The sequence below is a fragment of the Triturus cristatus genome, chromosome 12 (genome assembly GCF_964204655.1).
Source record: "Triturus cristatus chromosome 12, aTriCri1.1, whole genome shotgun sequence".
Taxonomy (NCBI): domain Eukaryota; kingdom Metazoa; phylum Chordata; class Amphibia; order Caudata; family Salamandridae; genus Triturus; species Triturus cristatus.
Window position 1 is genome coordinate 147656918 of NC_140595.1, and position 12159 is coordinate 147669076.

Sequence of the window (12159 nt, forward strand, 5' to 3'; positions counted from 1 at the left end):
CAGACGCACTTCTAGACACAGTTTCAAACCTGATAACAATACACTCCAACCTATGCGTTCTGGGTGACCTCAACATTTGGTTTGACAAACCCAATATGACCCATCCAAAAACAATAATCACTGGCCTAGAGGCACTGAACCTGCATCAGATTGTCCACAAACCGACACCCACCGCTGGACATATCCTAGATGTCATTTTTGCTAATACTACACTAGTTACCTTTCAAACTATAACTTCAGTCACATGGTCAGACCACCACTTGCTTGCTTTCCAACATAAAACAACGCTAAGCGACTCACCTAAAACTACCTTACATCCATCCACCTATCGGCCGTGGAACAAACTCAATTGGGAACACTTAAAAACACAACTAACATCAAGTACAAATCTGGAAACAATAAATTCTGTTCAAAATCTATATGAGTGGCTACAGGAAGCTTTTGAAAACCTGACACCACTCAAAACCACACAACAGAACAAAAGAAAAAAAGGGCCTTGGAGAAACATTGAAATAAAAGACATAAAACTACAAATTAGAAAGCTGCAACGTACCTGGCTCAAAACAAACACCAAACAAGACAAATTTCACCTACAGAAAATTAATAGATTATACAAGTCGGCTAACAAAAAAGCTAAGAAAAGGCACTATTCAGACAGAATTCAAAACGTTAAATGTGCAAATAAAGAATTCTATAAAATACTTAATGAATTTCGCAATCCAAATTGCCTAGAAGGAACTCATCCTGTTACTCAAGATTTCACAGACAAACTGGCAAATCATTACATGGACAAAGCAGACACGTTGGACTCTTACTTAACACAGAAACAAAGCACCAGAACTAACCCTTGTACAAAACAACAATCCAAGAATACTCTAACCAAGCCTCTCCGTTCCTTCCAACACATCTCACACTATGAATTTATGGACCTGGTCAAAGCAAGCAGGCCTGTCGGCAACTCTTCTGACCCCTGTCCACCACAAACTTTCAAGACAATTATTTTAACAACCTCTGCTGCCACTCCAGTAAGAAGAATCATCAACGATTCCTTCACTACCAGAATATTTCCAGAACTCAAAAAATCACACATACGCCCTTTACTGAAGAAAACAAACTTGGACCCGCTGAGCCCTGACAACCACAGACCCATTACAAATGGACCTTTCCTGGGCAAACTGATAGAAAGAGCAGCGTTCGCCCAGATGTCACAATTCATTGAAGAGAATGACATACTTTCAGACTTCCAAACAGGATTCCGTCCGGGAAGAGGCACTGAATCTGCCCTCCTTGCCATCTGGGATGACCTGAAGAATACAGTTGACCGCAAGGGGGTTGCTGCGCTACTCCTCTTGGACCTCTCAGCTGCCTTTGACATGGTTGACCATGACACTCTGAAACAAAGACTCTATGAAGCCGGCATAGAGGGAACTGCTCTAGACTGGATTGCGTCCTACCTTCGAAACAGAACTAATGTCATCCATACCCCACCTTTCTCATCTAAACCGTACTCCACAAAAGCAGGGGTCCCTCAAGGTTCTATCATCTTGCCCATGCTTTTCAACATCTACATGAATTCATTACCAGTACTGATCAATAAATTTCACCTCACGTGCTATAACTATGCAGATGATATGCAAATACTCCTTCAACTGGAATGCCCCAAAGACATTGAAAATCACCAATTTTCAGCTGTCTCAGAACCGTGGATCAGTGGATGACTTGGAGCCATCTCAAATTGAATGCTTCAAAAACTGAAATACTCACGTGTAGCGATTGGAAACATTACAACCCACTTGCCGCATGGCCTAATGAACTGGGATCACCGCCTAAAGTATCGAAGGAAGTAAGAAACCTCTGAATGACAATGGACTCCAAGCTGTCGATGAATGCCCAAGTGGACAAACTAGAAAGATCAAGCTTTGTCACTATAAAAACGCTGCGACAAATTTTCCCTCATTAGGGATTTCCACACAAGGTCCAAGCTACCATCTCCCTTGTTCTGTCCAAACTCGATTACGCCAATAGCCTCTACCACGGATCATCTTTAACGACCATGAAAAGACTACAACGGATTCAGAACTCGGCTGCCAGACTACTCTTGCATATCAAACCATGAGACCACATCTCCCCTGCCTTGAAAGCCCTGCATTGGTTACCGGTTGCCAGATCTACGTTCAAGCTGCATTGTATCACCCACAAGGCAATACATGGAATGGGATCACTCCTCATCAGGAATAAAATCACTGAACACATTCAACAAAGGAACCTCCGCTCTAAAGGAGCATCTTGCCTCAAAATCCCAAGATACAAGAAAAAAACCATGGGTGGAACATCCTTCTCTGTTCAAGCAGCCAAACTATGGAACTCTTTTCCCACCATTAAATCAAAAAGGAGGGACAGAGAGCCGGGTTAGGAGGTCCTGCACACAGGCTCCGGGGTAAGGTTAAGAACTAAAAAAGAGTGTGCAGTTCCTATAAAGACATGTGGGGAAGACAGGTCTTTCTTCGTGATGCCCTCACACACCCCGAGAGGTGTTATGCTTCATCATTGGGCGTTTGCCCCTCATCAGGCCGGCGCTGCAATGCCTGACGGCTCCCGAATCCAGGGCTCTCTGGCGGGGATCTTTTGAAGAAGAAGCCGTAAGGTGCGTGCGGGTGTGGGGGGCGATGATATTCTGATCTTCTGGAGGGGCAACAGGGACACAATCCCTGGGTTCATCTGGTGGATTAACAGCCTTAATCCGTACCTTAAATTCACAGCCAATTGTTCTGAACAAGAACTAACCTTTCTTGATCTCATGATCATCAAGAAACCGAACAGGTTGGAAACCATTACATACAAAAAAAACACCGACAGTCACTCCCCCCTCCTGTACCAAAGTTTCCATCCCAAAGCCTTGAGGGAAAATCTTCCCTACGGACAGTTCTTACGCATCCGTAGGAACTGCAGCAACATTGATGACTACAAAAGGCAAGCATGCAAACTCAGCACGCACTTGGTCAGGAGACAATATCCACCACGGATCGTAAGCAATGTCTCAAAAAAGAGCACGCAATACCAACAGGTTAAACCTCCTCGAAACACACACACAATACCTACTAGTGATATCATCACCTGTGTCACTATCTACATCACTGAGTCGAACTTGTTAAAAAGAATAGTAAAACGAACACTGGAGAATTCTGAGCACAGGGAATCTTGCCTTAAGCAATCCACGGTTCGCCTTCAAGAGGACAGCCAACATCAAGAACCTATTGGTAAATACGAGACCAAAAAACAATTGTCCAGGGCCCCTAATACCCTCTGGAACCTACCCCCTGTGACTGGCCATTACCCTTGCGGACAATGTGTAGTTTGCCCTTTCACTCAAGCCACTAAAACTATCCCACTTACTAACAACTAGACATGGACACAAACCAAGCACACAAATTGCAATACACGTAATTGCATCTACCTTATTACGTGTCCTTGTCTACTCAAATACACAGGGATGACCACTCGAGCAGTCAAAACAAGAATCACCGAACATAGGAGCAATTTTCGTTGCAAAAAAACAAACACTAAAATGTGTGCCCATTTTGTGGAACATAATCACTCAGCCAATGACATACAATGGACAGTTCTTGAGGCCTTCAATACCATCACTAAGGAGGCTCTCTTTAGAAAAGAACAATGTTGGGTCTTCAAACTGGGAGGGCACATAAGGGGTCTCAATGATGATATTCCCTGGGCAGAACTCAATCACTAGATAACTTGTGCCCCCTAGACCTATTGTACCTGTTCCATTCTGTGTCCCAAGTGGACAGAACTCAAACACTAGAGAACTTGTGCCCCCAACAGAGTCACTGGACCTGGTTCTACTCTGTGTCTCCAGTGCACCACGTTCTCAGATAGGAGGACCTACAGCTGTATATTCCATCCACATAACACACACTCGCAAGCCCATCGCAATTTAGCCTCTGCATGACAAACTCCAACTATGAGTACTATAACCCCCTCCCCCATTTCACCTTGCCTTTCTTCTCCAGCAGGCAGATCACTTGCCCTAGGGTTACCTTTTCATTTGTTAACACATATAGACTATAGGGAACACCTTTGACACCACATAGGGCATTCCTTCCCGTGGTAACAACCCTTCTTTCCTAACTCACCAACTGTGAATCCTGGCTGTCCCTGCATTATCAGTGTCGTTCTCAATAAAGTTTTCCGGACCGCATCCTTCCAAGATGGCCGCCTAAACATTAGCATTCTAGCCTCTGCTATAAAAACGAGTAACCCGGAAGTCTTTACTACGGGTCCCAGAACAAGGGTAGGACGAAGGCAAGTTGCCTCTCGATGGCTGTAAGTATGCCTCGCATGCAGGAGCCCTTCTACTACCGGTAAGCCATCTGAGCTCCTTTTAACCCAACTTGAATGCATCGCAAATTCATTTACAGATCACCGGAGAAGCGACGTGCTCTGGCCAGCCCCGTCAGCCTCAGACGCTTGTACTAGGGGTGAGTTCATGCGAGCATCGGGAGTGTGTTTGTGTGTTTGTTTGTATACCGTGACCTTTACTGTTGCAGATGTGCGAGTACGTGTTACTGCCTATAGGCAATTGTAGAGCACCCACCGCGTCTTTCTCACTGAGATATCTAAACGCACACATTTGCTTCATTGCCTCAATGCCGGCAATTCACCTCCGGTACTCTGTTTTTAACTTTCACCATCAGCACTCAACCCCGATTGCCAACACGGCATTCGGGTGGTCATTTACACATCAGCTCAGCGTTACCTCCCACTCAGTGATAATATCACCTATAGAGCCAGCCAATAGATCGTATGCTACCACGCACTTAACATTGAGATCACAAGCCTCGGGCAGCCTTTTACGCACTAACCCAGTGTTACCTCCTGCTCTGAGTTAACACCACCCTCGGAGTGAGTTCCTATGCCACTAAGCATTTTTACTCTGATGTTACCAGCCTTAGTACAAAGGTACACACGTACTCACGGCAGCGAAGGGGTGTCTAACGTGAGACATAATTCACCATTATGAATGAATTTAACTTAAAAGAGTTCGGTGGTCTTTTGCCACGATTTAATGTATTTCACTCACTTGTCCGAAAAACCTTTTTAAACTGTCCAGCCGTTGCCATTACCTTTGACAATTGCTTTGTCTATTGACCAGCCGTATTCACTGCCTAAAATGGTGGATTTACTAATATGTATTCATTACCAGTGGCATTCCCACTTTTGTTTCAAATTACCCGACCACTTATGTTGATGTTTGTTTCTCTGACCAGTTGCACCCATTGGTGTACATGTTATGATTTTAATAAGATGTATTGATACCCAGTTGTAGAATCACGCTGTTCGCCACCATTGGCAATGCATTTCTTCCAACCAGGCCTATGCCTTAATGCCCTTTTTGGTTGTCCCTTCCCCTCTTGTTTCTCCTACAAGTCTACTGAACGCCCCAGTACACGTCTACTAGGGCTCTCCTACCTCCCTGGTAATTCAAGTCATTATACTGAATACCAGGTGGTAGTGCACTTCTTCACACTTACCAGTCCTGACGAATTGCCAATTGACCCACTAGGGGCAAACTAGGCACAAAACATGTTGAACATTCCCACATAATTTGACCCTTGAGGAACATTGTTTTCCATACAGGGGCACACACACAGTTTTTAATTAGGCGGGGGCTACCTAGTTTATTAAAATTTGACCCAATAGGACTGCTCCTTACCTATTTTAACTATCTCACTCCCTCGTGCACTACCTAGCCCCCCACACCCGCACGCACCTTACGGCTTCTTCTTCAAAAGATCCCCACCAGGCCCGTCAGGCATTGCAGTGCCGGCCTGAAGAGGGGCAAACGCCCAAAGATGAGGTATGACACCTCTCGGGGTATGTGAGGGCATCACGAAGAAACACCTGTCTTCTACTCTTTACCCCCCAACATAAGGTCCACAGACAACCACCTTATCTTCAGAAAACTACTCAAGAATTGGCTCTTTCCCACATAAGCACCATACGCAAAGAGAAATTTACAGCATATCCCTCTGTATATAAGCATTTGTTTTCACTATAGATATGTACCTAGCTTTGTGTATTGCTTTGTATAAACATGTAAAATAATTATATTGTTGAGAGAGAGAAAAAAAAAAATAATAATAATAAATAAATAAAAATTATCTTTGGTCTACATGTACATACTTCCATTGTGCATCTATGTACCTTCCATGTACTTGGATCTGTGTGTCTGTTACTTTTCTCCTGAAAAAGCATATCCAATGCACTACCCTATTTCTCATCCTGTGCCTCTATCAATCTCTTTAATCTACATATACGTACCCCCTTTATGTATCTATATACTTTCAATGTACTTATGGATCTATATATTTATCACTATCTTCTAATTTAGCATTTCCAATGCACTACCCTATTTTTCAGCCTTAACTTCTCTCAATATATCTTCTAGCCCAACTTTTTGACTCATCTCAAACTTCTTTCGACTACTCTTTCCAATGCACTACCCTATCTCTCATCCTATGCATCTATCAATATATCCTCTACATCCACTCTCTCATTTATCCCAAACACCATACCATTACCATGATCCCCAAAATAACCCTTTCTAGACTCTCTCCTACTCTACCCCTCTTTGCATCATCTGACGCCTCTTTTACTATACCGATCCCCTAAAACAAACCTTTCTAAACTCTTCCCTCTAACTCCTCCCATCCAAAACTCCATTGTACTCATCCAAAAGCCTCCCACTACTGCTAAGACCTAAAAATAAATAAATAAATGAAAAATAAAAAAAAATCCTTCACTCTTTTATCCCTCCACTATCCTTTTCAATCAAAATTAACAGACTAACATGTTCACTTCTCAAGTTCCATATTCAGCTATACTAATTCACCACTAATCCTTTATGGGTTCCAGAGTAGCGTGCTACTCGCCAATAAAGCGTCTCAACACCCCATCAGGGTTACAAGCGCTATATAAATGCAAACCTTTTCCCTTTTCTACCCCTCCCCAACCCTTCTCAATCCAAATAACTGAATGACATATCCACTACTCAAAATACTTCATATTTTACTATACTACTTTTCAACACTAATCCTTTATGGGTTCCGGAGTGGCATGCTACTTGCCAGAAAAGCGCTTCAACACCCATCAGGGGTAACAAGTGCTATATGAATGCAAACCTTTCTTCCCTTTTATCCCTTCGCTATCCTTCTCACTCCAAATAACTGACTAATATCCACCACTCAAATTATTTTCATATTTCACCATACTAATTCACCACTAATCCTTTATGGGCTTCCTGAATAGCGTGCTTCAACACCCCATCAGGGGTAACAAGCGCTATATAAATACAAACCTTTTTTCCTCCTCTATCCTTCTGCTATAATTCCAATCCAAATAACTGACTAACCCATCCGCCACTTAAAATGTGCTTGCATGTTTCACTATATTAATTCAAGACTAATCCTCTATGGATCCCGGAGTAGCGTGCTACTCGCTGAAAAAGCGCTTCGACGCCTCGTCAGGGGTAGTAAGCGCTATATAAATGCAATTACAATACAATACAATACCCTCTCAGACTCTTAAATGGAAAGACATTACCAGTATGAGGAGAATGAATAAAAATGAGATAATCATTTAACTATATTAGCGCACAGGAAATGTGAATATGTAGGTGAAATCTCATCCCTCATGTAAGGATGATAGTAAAGACACATCACACATTGTCATCATTGTGATCATCGTGAACAAAGGGTGTACAGTAGTGCCAAACCAGTGTACTGACATTGTGCTATATATAATATTGACTATTGAACACTACCAATACTACATATACTGGTCAGATGAAGGGAACCAGAGCTAGTATTTCAATATGATGTAAAGTGCTGGATCTAGTGAATGCTTGGAGGAATAGCAATCCTAGTGTTCAGGGATACACTTTTTTGCTCCAAACTAACAAACAATATTCTTGAATATATTTATGCTGAATCAGCAAAGTAATTGCCTCCTCCTGCCAAGCCTAAATTCAGCATCTTCTACTATCTGATCCCTCTGACATTGCACTAATATGGGAATCTAATAATATCGCTAGCATGAAACAGCGCCCCTGCTCTTTTCCTATAAATTTACATGAAAATGTCCTGATTATATCCAGTATCTATAAACGCAAATTTAGGAAATTTATCTCAATTAATCAAGGATCAGCCCACCCCTCTATAGTGTGGAACACAATGAAAGCCTATATAAGAGGCATATCACAATCTTTTATTATGAAGATACTAAAAATGACAGGGAAGAAGAAGAATCAGCAAAAAGATAGTTGAGTAGATTAATCTATAGCGCAGATCATTTCTTGTTCTGATTCAGCACAAAGAACGTATGTACAAAAAAGGGGCTTTAAAGGCCATATTTCTGCATTAATAACAGATCGATATAACAAAAGAGATTTTCAGTCCAGAGTTCAGATCTGTGAAATTGGAGGAAAGTCAGGGAAAGTATTTGCAGGTCTAAGCTGGCTGGATACTCAGAAAACTGTAGTTACCCAGATAAAAGATGTAAAGGGGGATATGGACTCAACAGTCTGGAATTCTTTTAATCTTTAAAAGATGCTACTCAGAACTATACCAAGAGGATGCGGGTAGCATTGTGACGGACATTCCTGACTATTTAAGGGCTATTGAACTGCCAACAGTGGAAACCAGTAATAACAAAATAATTGACGCAGACTTTACAGTAGAAGAAGTCATAACCACCATTGACAATTTATTGCTTGGGAAGAGCCCAGGTCCGGACTATATCCCAGCCGAAATATACAAGATTTTGGCTAGCATAGTGTCTCTCCAATTTCTGTTAAAGAGAATCCTACTCTGGATGGCACTCCCCTTTCCTGGTGCGATGTCATAATAACATATTTTAAAATAAAGACAAGGACCCTCTGGAGTGCAATGCATATCATCCTATATTGCTGCTCAACGCTGACTTTAATATTTATACTAAACTTGTGGCTAATAGGATTAACAAAATTATCCATAGGCTAACATCAGCTGAGCAGCATGGATTTATTGCTGGCAAATATATCACAAATCTTATAATAAATTTAATAGACAGAACTGACACTTTAGGGGAGCCAGTAAATATCATTTTATTCAAACCTGAAAAGGCATTTGATTGAGTCTCTTGGCAATTTTTATGGAATTTTGAAAAGAATATAATATTAGACCTCAATTCATCAAATTAATTCGAGCAGTATACCAAACACCCAAAGCTCAAATACATATACAACAAGAATTGACCTCATTCATCCCAATTACGCTTGTCACCCGACAAGGCTGTCCACTCTCACCAGTCCTGTATGCTGTATACATGGAGCCAAATGTTAGGTATTTATAGAAAAATATACCAAACAATCCTAATGTATCTCTGGCATCTACCCTCGCCGATGATGTATTGGCATTTTCACATTGTATTAACCCTACTCTGAATATTATTGAACAAGCAGCCCTTCAATTTGGCTACAAATTAAATTCTCATAAAAGGCAACTCGTATTTGCAGCCGGGGCTACTAGCCAAGATGCACTAGTGGTTAAAGAGCTAAATATCTGGGTATCACTATTGCGTCTACTTAAAAGACCCTGCTTTGAATATAATTATATTTCACTGTCACATCAGATAAAGGCTTTACTGACCAAGTGGATGCATTTTCCTATTTCTCTAATCAGGCGAATTAATGTAGTGGAAAGGAATTTCTTGACTGAAATTTGATGCTTCCGCTTGGCATTACCCCTCTACATTCCTAATAAATATTTGAAACAGCTAGATTATATTGTATCCAAATTCATCTGGAAAGGGAAGAACGAGCAAAGGGCAATTCAGTTTCTAAAGCTTTCCATAATGAGAAGGGGCTGAGCACTCCCCAACTGGTGATTGTATTATTGAGCAAGTATTAGTAATCACATCAAGATGTTGTACGATCATAGTTCAACGAACTGGCTAAGTATAATATCCATTAACAATAATCCGACCATTATAAGGGGCAAGTTCAACAATGAGAAATTCTTCAAGAAAGTCAGACTGAAAACTACCAGAGATCTAACAAAGATTTGGGTGGACATAATAAAACGTTTGAAAATCCTGGAAATACACCCATATACCTTACTAATGGATAACCCTAAATTGCTTTACATCTTCGAACTTTGGCACCTGGCACCAGGCTGGGATTAGGTATACAGCAGGTTTGTCTGATGGTCAGAGGTTAAAATGTTTTTTAATTAAATGAAATTTGGGTTTATAGCGCATGCTAATACCCAGAGAGGGTATTTGTGATACTGTAACAGGCTAGTTGTTCAAGAGCTGAGTTTTTAAAAGTTTAGGAAATGCCAGTAAATTGTTTTCTGCCTTGAGTGCCAGTGGGAGGGAGTTCCACAATCTGGCTGTGCCTGAAATAAAACTTTTTCCCCCCGAAGAGGCCGTTTTGGCCCTGGAGATTATCAGATTTGCAGAGGTCGCAGAGCGGAGCTGCCTCTCTGGAATATACCACTTGAACTTGTTTGCGAAATAGTCGGGGCCAAGGCCAGATCTACAGATGGAATTTTCAGTGAATTTTTTACATATCTGCAGATTGGAACCTTTTACTTAGTTTCACAGAGATAGAATGAATTGACTTGGATCACAAAATTTGGTGAAGTGGAGGATTTGAGATCAGATCCATATTCAACAATTTAAATAGAGATACTTCTTCGTCCAGTCCAACTGAGAGGCCATAACTCCCCAGTAACGACTATATTACTTGTCACTGAGCGCTGTGGGCTCCATAATTCCCCAGAGCTCCTTTCAGATCCTTATTAAGTACCAGTTCAGGTACTTTATTCTCTATGATTGTAAAAATGCCACATCTCTGTCGTTCATCGCCAATTCCCCAGCAGCATCATGCCCCTACTGGACACCTTCTTCCTCTCATCCCTAGTTTGGGTTCCATTCCGGAGAGGTTATTATTCAGAAAGAGCCCTTAGAACATCACAGGATATGAGGTCACCTTGAGACTTGCCACACCACAAGTTTGTTTTAGTATGTGTCCTCTTCAGTTGTGGCAAGCTGTGTATAGTACGTATACTACGAGTTTCTGCTTTACACATCTATGGATTAGAAGCTAGTGTTGTTTAGAACTTTTAAAAAAAAGCCCTGTTCCTTGGTTCTCATTCTTCTGCAGTTCGTCTCTCTCCTATTTATGAAAAATTGAACATTACAAACAGATGGGACTAAGCACTGATGCTGGTCATCAGTACTGCTGTGGCATCAGTGGAAGATGTTGAGCAACCGGTCCAGTATTTCCATGTAGCTTTGACTTGCCATTGAGAACCTTCAACCAGACTGGAGATTAAGCGGGCAAACTAGAAGCCCTTCATTGAGCGAGCATGGAGGGCCTTCTTGTTCCCTCTGCTAAGTGTGGAAGGACCTGCTCTCCTCATTGACCTGTATTTCGCTCAACAAGGCAGCAAGCTGCGGTAGAACACCTCATCTGTGGGATTCCTAAATTAGCATTATGCAATGTTGACTCTAGGGCTCGGGTTAGAGAGAGGCCAGATTTCTAGTGACTGAAAGACTTGAACCTTTGACCTACCACTGGGAAACAGCCTGAAGCAAGTTTGAATCCCTCGGTTCAGTCCCCAAATCATTAATTGTCCCGGGGACCAATTGTCACATTTGTTGGCCTCTCACTAAGGGGAGTATCCCTTTTGGTGCATTCATCTGAGTTACCGTCTTCCATTAAAAAAACAGAAGATTCGCATCATGATCCAGGCTTAAGTATAGCTCTTTTACCATGTTTTTATTGGTGACCTGTTAGAAACCAGTCTTGACGTGAATCATCTGAGTCATGCGGTGCAGTACCTAATAATAACGAAGGAGAGCAAGTGCATTTACCAATGCTTCTTTATTGGGAGCCTTACAATCTGGATTGAAATGTGAATAGTGGCTATAATGAATCCTTGGTGGCACCAAGTAAATACAAATAGTTACTTAAGGTACCCATTATTTAGTTTAGAATATGGTACATTGATAAAATGAAGAAGAAAACACTTTAAAGCTTGCAAACCAGAAGCAAGTCCAGTTTTCAGCATTTTATGCATCTGTCCATTGCTGCAA

At 41.6% G+C, this 12159-nt stretch overlaps 1 protein-coding gene across 1 annotated transcript in view; it reads right to left on the reverse strand.

The window, feature by feature from the left end:
• LOC146772941 (uncharacterized) overlaps nucleotides 1-12159 on the reverse strand; it is a 199627-nt gene that overhangs the window by 106193 nt on the left and 81275 nt on the right. The gene's annotated exons all lie outside the window — the stretch shown is intronic.